This window comes from Anas platyrhynchos, chromosome 2 (assembly GCF_047663525.1).
Source record: "Anas platyrhynchos isolate ZD024472 breed Pekin duck chromosome 2, IASCAAS_PekinDuck_T2T, whole genome shotgun sequence".
Classification (NCBI taxonomy): Eukaryota; Metazoa; Chordata; class Aves; order Anseriformes; family Anatidae; genus Anas; species Anas platyrhynchos.
In genome coordinates this window covers 115,347,171-115,360,440 of record NC_092588.1, presented here as the reverse complement: position 1 = coordinate 115,360,440, position 13,270 = coordinate 115,347,171, and the positions used below count along the sequence as shown (strand labels likewise).

The window sequence follows — 13,270 nt, the reverse complement described above, 5'->3', positions numbered from 1 at the left end:
TTTTCTTAATTAGCCCGACACCTCTCTCCATGCTTGCCTTGAATCACAGAATATTGCCCAGGGGTGGTTTGTAGCCACGTGTAATAACGAGAACTTTACAGCAAAGAAAGCCTCCGTGTATTGCAGCACCCTACCAACTCCCAGTTGCCGTCTCTCCACACCCGCAGGCAGGGGGGCATCCCTGAAGGGCTCAACCCTTTGGAAGGTCACGGCATGAACTTCGTTGTTGTCAGAAGCGGGATTCTGTAAAACGTGCACTCCGGGATGCTTTTGAGGAGGTGGTAGAAGACCACTGGGAGGTGCATGAGGCTGTCCTGGTTTCAGCTGGGACAGAGTTTGTTGTCTTCCCAGTAGCTGGTATGGAGCTGGGTTCTGGATTTCAGAAGAGAGTGATGCTGACAACACACCGATCTTTTAGTTGTCACAGAGCACTGCTTACACAGAGCCAAGGCCGTTCCAGCTGCCCACACCGCCCTGCCAGCCAGGAGGCTGTGGGTGCACCAGGAGCTGGGAGGGGACGCAGCCAGGACAGCTGGCCCAAACTGGCCAGAGCCATGTCCCATACCCTATGGGGTCGTGCTGAAGACTGGGACTGAGCAGGTTGGCCAGAGTGTGGCTACTGCCGCGCGGGGTCTGTCTGGGCATCATCACTCAGTGGGCAGTGAGCAATTGCATTGTGCGTCACCGTGCATTCATCCTGGAGGAGAGAAAGCTCGGCGGGATCGTAGCAGTGTCTAGACATCCCCAAAGGGAGGATGCAAAGAAGACGGAGCCAGGCTCTTGGCAGCGGTGCCCAGCGGCCGGACAGCTCTAGGTGGCCCTGCTTCAGCAGGGGGTTGGAGCAGATGACCTCCAGAGGTCCCTTCCATCCCCAGCCCTTCTGGGAGCTTCCTTCTGGGTAAAAAACAGGGCCCTTTTATACCACTGACACAGAAGATGGCGTAGGATGCCACCACGTAACAAGTGAGGTACTGCTCAATTCTATCTTCCACCTGAGACAGCCAAGAGGTTGCGGTGCTCCTGGTTTTCTCTAAACAATCCTAGGTTTCTCATGCATATTCCCACTGTCCCTGGCCAATTTCCACCTTCCCAGGTGGAAAGTTGTTCCTCAGTTTCTTGATGCGTCCTCATCAATGGTGGAACGCAAAAAGCAGTGTCACTTTCCAAGACTCCTTTGGGAGAATTAGGAAGTAGGTATTCTTTATGAAGAACGCTGGGTATGTGGGGGATAATTCCACCCAACACGTACAGCTAAGCAAGACAAGGAGTACTTATTTATGGTACGGGGATATCCATATTTATGCAGTTCACAAGAAAAGGCAGGATTTATGCTAATGGTTTCTCAGAACTAATTATCATATTGTCCCTCCTGCTGTTGCAGGTCAGGTAACCTCTGGTGGTTGCACTTCGGGGCTTTCTGATGAAGGCTCATCGTCTTCTTCATCTTGTACTTCTTTCTGTTTTGTGCATGCTCAGTCATTGTGGTGGTTTTACCGTGCTGGGCAGCTAAACCCCACAACCGCTCTCTCACTCCCCCTCCTTTAGATGAGGAGGGGGAGAAGTAAAGCAAAGAACAACTCATGGGTTGAGATAAGGATAATTTAATTAAAGGGAAATAATTATAATAATTAAATAAAGACTACCATGAACTAAACAATTTAACTAAGGGGAAATAAAAAGGGAAAGGGGAAAAGGGAGGGGAAAAGGGAAAATAAAAAGAAGGGAGGAAAACAAACAAACAAAATAAATGAAAGCTATATGGAAGTGCAGAGGAAAGAAATTACTCTCTACTTCCCACTCATGAGCGATGATTGACCACGTCCTTGAAGCAGGGCCTCAACGCACGCAGCCAGTGTTCGAGAGGAGGACCGACGTCTTCTCAACGAGTGCCCACCCCTCCCCTCTTCTTCCTGTTTCCACCTTTTATTGCTGAGTGTGACATCACATGGTATGGAATATCCCTTTGATTGGTTTAGGTCAGCTGCCCTAGTGATGTTTCTCTCCTCACTTTTTGCCCACCCCCTAGGAGGGTTAGAGAAAGGCCCAATGCTGTGCCACTGCTGCTTAGCAGTAGACACAACACTGGTGTGATAACACTGCTGTTCCAGCTACAAGTACAGAGTACGGCACTGTATGGGCTGCTGCCGGGAAAGTTAACATTCCGGCCAGACCCAGTACAGTCATTGTTTAACTGCTTCAGCACTTTCAGTCTTTGAAAAACTCAGCTAACTTAATTAAGTTCTACTTTGGGCACCATGTTCCTTCTTCAGCCTGGATTTTGTGCATAGAGCTGAATCTTCTTACCACGTGAGGCCGATACAACAACCGAGCAATTTAAACTTTTGGGCTGCTCCCGTTCCCAACACCTTTGCACTCCCATGTTGACTTCCCATCCCCCAAATGACTTCTCACCCCTAAGTCTCACTCACGGACCCGCCACCCACAGCCATTCCCCATCAGGAGCAGACACCCCCAAACCAATTCATGGCGGGGACAGCAGGGGAGGGCTGTGTCCAGCCCCCTTCCCCCCCCTCAACCCCCCTCCTGCCGAGCGATGCGGGAAGAAGTGCAGGCAGAGGCTTTGCAGGGTGGAAGAGTGGTAATTTATTCTTCCTGGGGGAATCGTGGCTGCCACCCCCAGCCCATCCCCAGGCGAGGCCCGGCCGCCTGCTCAGGCGGGGGGCCCGTCCTGCCGGCCCACGTGGTCCCCGCTTCCCGGCTCCTCCTGCCGCACCCTGTGCAGCCAGGATGTGTCCCCGACTTCGGCGTCCTGCGGGGAGCTTGGCAGTCTGCGCCCGACCTGCCCCGCGTGCCAGGAGAAGCTTCTCTCCAGTCTGCGCCCCGTGGAGGGGCTGCGCGCCCTGCGCCGGGGCGAGACGCTGCGGGAGCGGTAGTTGGAGGGGCTCCTCCCCCGCGGCCCCCTCTGCTGCTGCTGCTGCTGCCGCCGCCCCAGCCGCTCATTCCGCTGGAACCTTCCGCGGGGTCTTCGGGCCAGGCGCACCACTGCTACGATGGGCCCGCGGCACATCGGGCAGGTGTCCCTTCCCTCTGCCCAGAGGTGGATGCACTCCAGGCAAAAGGAGTGCCTGCAGGGGTCCACGCGAGCTGCGCTGGCAAGCGGGCCCAGGCAGATGGGGCACTCCTCGGGCTGCTCCTGCCGCCAGCTCATGGTTCCTGCAGCTGCCGCAAGGTGCAGATGGTCGTCCTGTGGGGGAGGCTGCCCTGCTGCCGGGCGCTCAGCAGCAGCCCAGGGTCTTCAGCACCTCGATGTCTCGCGGGTCGCCGGCAGGAACTTGACGCCTCACGTGCCACCAGGAGGACAACTGCAGAGAAAAGCAGGAAGAAAATATTGAATCAGCAAGCAGACATTAGCTTTATAGGTTCAACCAAGTTGTCTAGAGTGCTGTAGCTGTCAGCAGTCTGTGCATGGATTGCAAACACAGACTAGGCTTAGGCCAGATGAGGTACATGGATGTCTGTAGGTGTGAGAGCATTACCGAAGGCCCTTGATGGCTCGCGTGCAACAACAATGGCTTCGCGAATGCCTATAGCACTAGCTCCGCCTCTCTCTCTCCTTCCGGCCGTGGAGACTCGAGCTCTCGCCTACCACCAGCCGGACTGGCCGCAGGCGCCCCGCGCAGGGCATTTATAGGCAGCCCCCTTTTGTGAGGACACCCCAGACCCTGCTGATGTCACCTCTGGCCTCACAGAAGGGGGCTGCCTATAAATGCCCTGCGCGGGGCGCCTGCGGCCAGTCCGGCTGGTGGTAGGCGAGAGCTCGAGTCTCCACGGCTGGAAGGAGATAGACAGGCGGAGCTGGTGCTAGAGGCATTCGCGAAGCCAATCTTTTTGTACGCAAGCCATCATCAAGGGCCTCCGGTAATGTTCTCCAATCCACAGACATCCATGTACCTCATCTGGCCTCAGCGTAGTCTTGCCAAGTATAACCGATCATAAGCATATTTGCTGCTCTAACAGCCATGTTTGCAATCCATACACAGAACAGTTACTGCTACAGCACTCTAGACAACTTGGTTGAACCTAGAAAGCGAATGTCTGCTGCTTATACAATATTTTCTTCCTGCTTCTCTCTGCAGTTGTCCTCCTGGTGGCACGTGAGGCGTCAAGTTCCTGCCGGCGACCCGCGAGACATCGAGGTGCTGAAGACCCTGGGCTGCTGCTGAGCGCCCGGCACCAGGGCAGCCTCCCCCACAGGACGACCATCTGCACCTTGCGGCAGCTGCAGGAACCATGAGCTGGCGGCAGGAGCAGCCCGAGGAGTGCCCCATCTGCCTGGGCCCGCTTGCCAGCGCAGCTCGCGTGGACCCCTGCAGGCACTCCTTTTGCCTGGAGTGCATCCACCTCTGGGCAGAGGGAAGAGACACCTGCCCGATGTGCCGCGGGCCCATCGTAGCAGTGGTGCGCCTGGCCCGAAGACCCCGCAGAAGGTTCCAGCGGAATGAGCGGCTGGGGCGGCGGCAGCAGCAGCAGCAGCAGAGGGGGCCGCGGGGGAGGAGCCCCTCCAACTACCGCTCCCGCAGCGTCTCGCCCCGGCGCAGGGCGCGCAGCCCCTCCACGGGGCGCAGACTGGAGAGAAGCTTCTCCTGGCACGCGGGGCAGGTCGGGCGCAGACTGCCAAGCTCCCCGCAGGACGCCGAAGTCGGGGACACATCCTGGCTGCACAGGGTGCGGCAGGAGGAGCCGGGAAGCGGGGACCACGCGGGCCGGCAGGACGGGCCCCCCGCCTGAGCAGGCGGCCGGGCCTCGCCTGGGGATGGGCTGGGGGTGGCAGCCACGATTCCCCCAGGAAGAATAAATTACCACTCTTCCACCCTGCACAGCCTCTGCCTGCACTTCTTCCCGCATCGCTCGGCAGGAGGGGGGTTGAGGGGGGGGAAGGGGGCTGGACACAGCCCCCCCCTGCTGTCCCCACCATGAATTGGTTTGGGGGTGTCTGCTCCTGATGGGGAATGGCTGTGGGTGGCGGGTCCGTGAGTGAGACTTAGGGGTGAGAAGTCATTTGGGGGATGGGAAGTCAACATGGGAGTGCAAAGGTGTTGGGAACGGGAGCAGACGCATGGTGACGTAGCCCAACTCAAAAAAGGCTGGCAGCCCAAGTCTCCTAAAAGCCTGGCAGCAGAGAATGCCTGCCATCTGCGGAAGCGGGCCTGGCAACCTGCAGCATCCCTGGAAGGCGCTGCTGGCCTCCTGCAAGTGCAGCCTAAGGGTACCTGAGGACCAGAGACTGTCTCCAGGTGCCACCACCAAGGGCAAAAGCAGGGAACTACAAGAGCAATGGGCTGTCTGAGAAGGAGGAACGGCTCTGGGAAAGGCGCCGTTCCCAGAGACTAGGAAGCATCGGTGTCTATCACTCGTCTCAGGTGAAACACAGAAATTAGCAGCAGCTTTTGGCTGCTCTAAGGAGGTGGTGTCCTCTGCTCTCTTCTGTCTCTCTTAATAGAAAAAGGACTCCTTCTCCACCCTAAATGGAGCGCCTCTCCCCCTCAGAACTTCTTGTGCTGCACAAATGGTTCTTGCCTACATGACATCCTTAATCCAGTGAACCTGTGCTGGGGATGCCCGGATGACTCTGAACTCTCTGATGGGAGCCTCACGTCTTTGCAGTGACACTTTGTTCTTGATTCCTTGGGGCCCACCCCCGGGCCCACTCCTGGGTTTGGTCTCTTCCAAGATGGCTTTTCTTAATTAGCCCGACACCTCTCTCCATGCTTGCCTTGAATCACAGAATATTGCCCAGGAGTGGTTTGTGGCCACGTGTAATAACGAGAACTTTACAGCAAAGAAAGCCTCCGTGTATTGCAGCACCCTACCAACTCCCAGTTGCCGTCTCTCCACACCCGCAGGCAGGGGGGCATCCCTGAAGGGCTCAACCCTTTGGAAGGTCACGGCATGAACTTCGTTGTTGTCAGAAGCGGGATTCTGTAAAACGTGCACTCCGGGATGCTTTTGAGAAGGTGGTAGAAGAACACTGGGATGTGCATGAGGCTGTCCTGGTTTCAGCTGGGACAGAGTTTGTTGTCTTCCCAGTAGCTGGTATGGAGCTGGGTTCTGGATTTCAGAAGAGAGTGATGCTGACAACACACCGATCTTTTAGTTGTCACAGAGCACTGCTTACACAGAGCCAAGGCCGTTCCAGCTGCCCACACCGCCCTGCCAGCCAGGAGGCTGCGGGTGCACCAGGAGCTGGGAGGGGACGCAGCCAGGACAGCTGGCCCAAACTGGCCAGAGCCATGTCCCATACCCTATGGGGTCGTGCTGAAGACTGGGACTGGGACTGGGACTGGTCACCACTTCAAGTAACCAGTGAGGCGCAGCTCATTTCTATCATCCTGAGACAGCCAAGAGGTGGCGATGTTCCTGATTTTCTCTAAATGACATCACATTTTTATGCATGTTCCCACTGTCCCTGGCTAATTTCTGCCTTCCCAAGTGACAAGTTGTTCTTCATTTTCTTGTTGTGTCCTTGTCAGTGGTGGAACACAAAAAACAATGTAACTTTGCTCACAGAAGGGGGTTACCTATAAATGCCCTGTGCGGGGCACATGTGGCCAGTCCGGCTGGTGGTAGGCGAGAGCTCGAGTCTCCACGGTTGGAAGGAGAGCGACAGGCGGAGCTGGTGCTATAGGCACATGCGAAGCCAATCTTGTTGTACACAAGCCATCATCAAGGGCCTTCTGTAATGTTCTCCAATCTACAGACATCCATGTACCTCATCTGGCCTCAGCGTGGCCCTGCCAAGTAGAAGCTATCACAAGCAGATTTGCCATTCTAACAGCCATGTTTGCAATCCATACACCGAAAGTTACTGCTACAGTGCCCCCAAACAACTGGTTGAACACAAAGAGCTAATGTCTACTTGCTGCTAGAAGATTTTCTTTCTGATTCTTTTTGCAGTCATCCTGCTGGTGTCCCGCGAGGCGTCAAGATCCAGCCAGCGACATGTGAGTCGTCGAGGTGCTGCCGGCAACCCGCGAGGCGAGGAAGGTGCTGAAGACCCTGGGCTGCTGCTGAGCACCTGGCACCAGGGCAGCCTTCCCCACAGGACGACCGGTTCCACATCGCGGCAGCTGCAGGAACCATGAGCTGGCGGCAGGAGCAGCCCGAGGAGGCCCCCGGGGACGAGGAGTGCCCCATCTGCCTGGGCCCGCTGTCCAGCGCAGCTCGCGTGGACCCCTGCAGGCACTCCTTTTGCCTGGAGTGCATCCACCTCTGGGCGGAGGCAAGAAACACCTGCCCGATGTGCCGCAGACACATCATTGCCATTGTGAACCTGACCCGAAGACCCCGCGGAAGGTTCCAGCGCAACGCGTGGCTGGGGCGGCGGCAGCTGGTAAACAGGGACCACGCGGGCCAGCAGGACGGGCCCCCCGCCTGAGCAGGCGGCCGGGCCTCACCTGGGGACGGGCTGGGGGTGGCAGCCACGATTCCCCCAGGAAGAATAAATTACCACTCTTCCACCCTGCACAGCCTCTGCCTGCACTTCTTCCTGCATCGGTTAACTGGGGGGGAGGGCGAGGGTGGGAGGGAGGGAGGGAGCTGAACACAGCCCTCTCCCACCACCTGTGCCACTAATTAGTTTGGGGATGTCTGCTCCTGATGAGGAATGGCTCAAATGCAAGCAGCCACAAAGGTGACCTAGCCCGACTGGAAAAAAGGCTGACAGCAAAAGTCTCCTAAAAGCCTGGCAGCACAGAATGCCTGCCAGATGCGGAACCAGGCCTGGCAACCTGCAGCATCCTTTAGGATGGGACTTAAGGAAGCTCCTTCAGGAAGGACCTCAAGAGGTCCCTTCCTTCCCATCCCTTCCGTGAGCCTCCTTCTGAGTCAAAAACAGGCCCTTCTTGTACTACGGACACAGAAGATGGCGTAGGACGCCACCACTTCACATAACCTATGAGGCGCTGCTCATTTCCATCGTCTTTCTGAAACAGCCATGAGGTGGGAAAGTTTCTTGATTGTCTCTAAACAACCCTAGATTTCTCAGTCACGTTCCCACTGTCTCTGGCCATTTTCCACCTTTCCGGGTGATAAGTAGTTCCTCAGTTTCTTGTTGTGTCCTCATCAACAGTGAAATGCAAAAAGTGATGTAACTTTCTAACTGCATCACCCATCTCTCTCTCTCTGTCTCTCTGTCTCTTTCTTTCTTATACTGTCCTTATCTCAGCCCATGAGTTCTTGCACTTTTTTCTTCAGTTTTCTCCCCCATCCCACTGTGAGGTTAAAGGAGTGAACAAGTGGCTGCATGGTGGTTCACTGTCTTTCAGGTTAATCCATAATACCTCTTCTGAAATCAGAAGTTAGATTATCTATTATTAGTATTGTGTGAACATCTTTTCACCACAGTTTACTAAAAAGAGAACAAAAATAAAAGATTAAAATCTTTTATGGGAAATGGTATCAGTTAAATATATCTACTCAGCATTCCTAATATACAGTCATGCCCTTTCATTAAAGGTAAATAGCTGTTCAGAATTCAGTTCTGTCTTTTTTTTTTTTCCCTTTTCTCTGGATTTTAATAATAATTATCATTTGATTAATGGATGACTAGTTACATGCTTTCCAGTATCCCCAATGTAAAAAACAACAACAACAACAACAACAAAATCAACAAAATCCTGTGCAGAACACCTCAGTCATGCATATACTTTTCACATATTATAATATATGCATACACATTAATATATATATGCATGTATACACAAATATATGTTAAGATATATAAGACTTAGTTTTCTTAACTCTCCTGTCAGTGGGAACTTCACCAGACTGCCACGACTTCTCAAATATGATAGATAGTGGCTTAGCAACTTTATCTGCCAGTTCCATCAGGACCTGTGGACATATCTCATCAGGTCCCATGGACTTGTGCACCTTCAGATTCCTTAGATGGTCTTAAACCTGATCTTCTCTAACAGTATTATTCCTACTGGTATTAATTGTGTTTACTGTCAAGACTTAGGCATGAGGACTATGCTGGGTGATCCTTTTCTTGAAATTCACATATTTAAAATCTAACTAAAAGCCAAGTCAACTGGATTTGATAAATGGAAAAAATTTAGTTCTGTGAGTGGGAGGAACAAGATATAATCAACATATTTGTGTTAATGCCTGAAAATCAATTTTGAGTTCCACTTTCCAAGACAGTTGAATGAAAAAAGTGTAAAAGAAATGTAACTGATCAATGAACCTTAGACTTACAAGTAGCAGTGAAATAAATACAATATGTTGACCATGTCCTCCTGAATATGCCTAATAGAGACTTGTGTTCTCTTGTGACTGATAGGGCTTCAGAAATATTGGGTTAGGTGTTTTGTTTGTTTGTTTGTTTGAACAGCTACCTGCTTGCTGTGATCTTCAGAAGAGCAATCCCAAGCTTCTTTACCTCTCTGGATGGCTTGCTAACTCCAGTCCTGGAAGATGGATCCAGTCCCAGCAGGGGCACAAAGCAGCATTGGTGTGGTGCTTCTTGTTTCTCTTCCTCTCTGTTACTGGAAGAAGCATCTTGAATGCAGTCCCACAGCTCTCTGAAATTCCTCATGCAAAAACTATGGGGAAGTTCATCTTGGTTGTGCAGAAATACTGTACATGTGATCCTTTATGGTTAACCAAGGAAGGGGACGTGGGCACTCCCAAATATAGAATTACAAAGAAACAGGACAGGACGGGACGGGACAGAATGGGACAGGATAGGATAGTTGGACGGGACTTAGAAAGATCATTGAGTCCAACTGCCTGACCAAGAGACACAGCTGTTGTTCCATGACAACTTTTTTTCCCTTTGTGTGGGCTGTTTTTCATTTGTTGTCTGCTGCCAACTCAGAGCAGGTTTCTGTGGGTTTGTTATTGAACAAGGTTGTTGTGGTGTGCCATGTGCATGCTTCTGTGTCTTTCCTCTGAAGTTCACATAACTTTTATTAAAACCTTGTTCATCAGAATTAACTAGGGTTTTATAAACAGCCTACTTTTATAAGAAAACTAACTTTATACTTATTTTCATAGTCTCTAAAAACATTGCTCAGTAATACAGAATTTCTCCTTCACCAGTCTTTTGAAAGAGCAATAGAATTAATGCTCTTTCTGTGTCCATTGAGAGAGGCAGACACTCCTAATTAATTACACTTTTTAGCCACTTGTGCACAATTATTTTGAAGTTTTTCAGTAACATTATTTATTGAATACTTTGATTATTAGCTTAGCTCACAGAAGAGAAAATTTAAAGTTCTTTCTAAAAGTCTTGCAGTTGCTACGCTTCTGCTATGTGTGGGAGAATTTCAATTCAGTTATTTAATAAGTAAACTAATTGCTCTAGATGAAATAAATGGAACATTTATGACTTGTCAGATAGAATGAAAGCAAAGGAAATCAAGCCCTTTTTATAGTCATGATTTCAGCTATTACTACAGGTTTCATTGATACTAAGAACACTCTTAGAGTAAGCTTGGCCTAAGCAACTTTATCAGTTATGCTGTGAATCAAGAGCAGATCTACAGAGAAAGCTGGAGAAACACTGGAATTTTGCTGCTTGAGTGGAATAGCTGTAAAAGACAAATAACAAGTTACATAAAACACAATACCCCGTTTCAGCTATCTGAATTGACAAAGATCTTCTACAGAGCCACTTGCTAAAACTTTTTGTACTTGGCACTCAAAGATGCCCATTTTCTGCTGGTGCTGGGCAGTGACTACTGCCATGAATTTTAAAGAGATTGGTCAATATCAGTTTTTTCAATGATCTGCTTTAGGAGACAGGGACTGAGAACTAGCTCTCTGAGAGCAAGAGACCATGCTGCAGTGCAGCCCCCTGAAGGAAAGGGCAGAAGATCCAGGCAAGGCTTCTCCAAGACATTTCTTACTTGGCTCTTCCTTGCAGCTGAGCTGTTTTCCCAGAAGCCTGAGTGGCTGAGATGTGGACACCAGCTCCAACTCCAAGCAAGGACAGCTGTTGGCATGGGAGAAACTGCAGAATTGCTGGAATGTAGCATTTCCATCAAATGGGACATTTACTGGCATGGACAGATCATAGCATAAAAATGTGGAGGGAATATATAAAACATAGCATAACATTTCTTAAGAACGACTGGGAAGTATTTCTGCCAACTGGCAACTAAACTTGACTTTAATTCTCTTTCACATTGTGTTCTGAGACTAATGATGAAGAGACATCAACAATTAAGGTCATTTGTATGTGGTGTTAGCATTACTGGTTCCATAGCATACAAAAACTGTTTGCAAACATGATATAACTCTTGCAGTTGTATTTTTTGGAGTGACATACAGTAAAAGGGACATCATTAGCAACTACCATTGAATTTAGCTCAGTTAAACTGTTTGCAAAATGAAATTTCACTCTGCAAGTCGCAAGACTGAAAACTGTCTTCTCTGCTGTCTGTGACATTTCACCTTCTCCAGCCCAACCCTTGGCATTGGCATGGCCCTTCCTAATTCAGTATCTTGCTCTTGAAGCCTGTGGCACATTTATGTCACCTTTGGCTCTCCAAGAACTGAGAAGGAAGGTGAAGAGCAGATCAGAGGGTGTCATTTCACAAATTCAGTGCTAATTCATGCTGGTTGAGGCACTGAAGCATTCTTGATCTCCCAGTCACGAACATTCATGAGGTAATCTCTGCATGAAAGAGCTGCACAACATCTTTTGGATCCCAGTCATGCTGTAAAAGGTTGCATACCTTTTTAAACTTTTTTTAATGCTTAGAGATCAAGAGACAGAAACTGATTATCTAACCTTCTCTAGAGTGCTCATGTATCTAGAAATTGCAGACTTTCATTGGAGCTATGTTGTATTCAGCAAGCAATGAACTTCTACAAAAATATCAAAGATGAAATACAAAAATATTGTTTTCTGAACTCCTATGGTTATTCAAATTAGGAGTTCAGATACGTAAAAATCTCTTTTAGTGATGTTTTCAGCTTGTGCTTTTTTGCACTCAGTTCCTAAAGGATAAAGTGAAAGCCAAATGATAATGTGGACAAAAACTTTAAAGTCCTGTAATTCTAAGCTTGCAATATTATTCACTATTCATTATTCATTATTGTTTCTTGTGCAAGGGAGTAAGAGAGGCCAACAGTAAGGGATGAAGGAAGAACACAGGGTTTAATTCTTTTTTTCTTCTTTTTCTTTTCCTTTTCCTTTTCCTTTTCCTTTTCCTTTTCCTTTTCCTTTTCCTTTTCCTTTTCCTTTTCCTTTTCCTTTTCCTTTTCATTTCTGTTTCCATTTCCTTTTCCCTATTTTCCTTTTCCTTTTCCCTTTTTTCCTTTTCCTTTTCCTTTTCCTTTTCCTTTTCCTTTTCCTTTTCCTTTTCCTTTTCCTTTTCCTTTTCCTTTTCCCTTTTTTCCTTTTCCTTTTCCCTTTCCCTTTTTCCCTTTTCCCTTTTTTCCTTTTCCTTTTCCTTTTCCTTTTCCTTTTCCTTTTCCTTTTCCTTTTCCTTTTCCTTTTCCTTTTCCTTTTCCTTTTCCTGCTTCATAGTATATATAGTATTTATATAATAGGCAAATCTAAACTTAATTAGTACTGGAGAAAATTTTAAATGGTGGTGGATTTTGAACTTAAATAATTAACTTACTTCTCAGGATGAGCTGGAAAGTGTTTTTTGACGGTTGACCACTGTGTCAACTGTTTTCTTTCTGCCTTCTATGCCCAAGTGAGAGATGTCAGCTCTGGAAGGTACCAGCCTGCCACCACAGGAGTGGCTTTTCCTCCAGATGTGTATAGAAGCTTGTCTTCCATCACAAATTTCCTACAGAAGCCCCAGGCACAGCAGCTAACAATATACTTAGTGCTCTATGATTCTTGTTGTAAAGAAACACATTTTCCTAATCTACATTACCACCTAAACTTCATGAATGATGAAAATGTTTAACATGGGGCAGTCATGTTGTTCAGCTTGATGATTTGAGCATACAGGCAAGACAAAGCTGGAAGTTTGTTGGACAAGGCAGGTCTCTCACTTTAGTTTTAAACTATGGTGAGAGGTTTGAGGGATCCCATCTAATACATATAGACAAAGTTGTAAAGACAGACAGCACTACTTTGTCAGCCTCTTTTCCTGAGTATCTTCCTCTCTGAGAGCAGTACTTCCCTGTATCCTTCAAGTTTCTTTTCAGTTGCCATAGACGTCAATTAAATCAATAGCTTTTGTGAACATACCAATTTTTTAGTTTATTTACCTGGAGGGGAAAAACTTTTCATATTACTTTCAGTAAAGTCAGCATCTTTGTCCCAAGAAGGCAGTTA

The 13,270-nt window shown here is 49.1% G+C and overlaps 1 long non-coding RNA gene across 1 annotated transcript; it reads left to right on the top strand.

The window, feature by feature from the left end:
* The first annotated feature begins 7,673 nt into the window (after positions 1-7,673).
* LOC113842704 (uncharacterized) lies at positions 7,674-11,279 on the top strand. The gene is made up of 2 exons (XR_003495319.3): positions 7,674-7,959; positions 9,356-11,279. It is a non-coding gene; the product is annotated as an uncharacterized lncRNA (long non-coding RNA).
* The last annotated feature ends 1,991 nt before the right edge of the window (positions 11,280-13,270 follow it).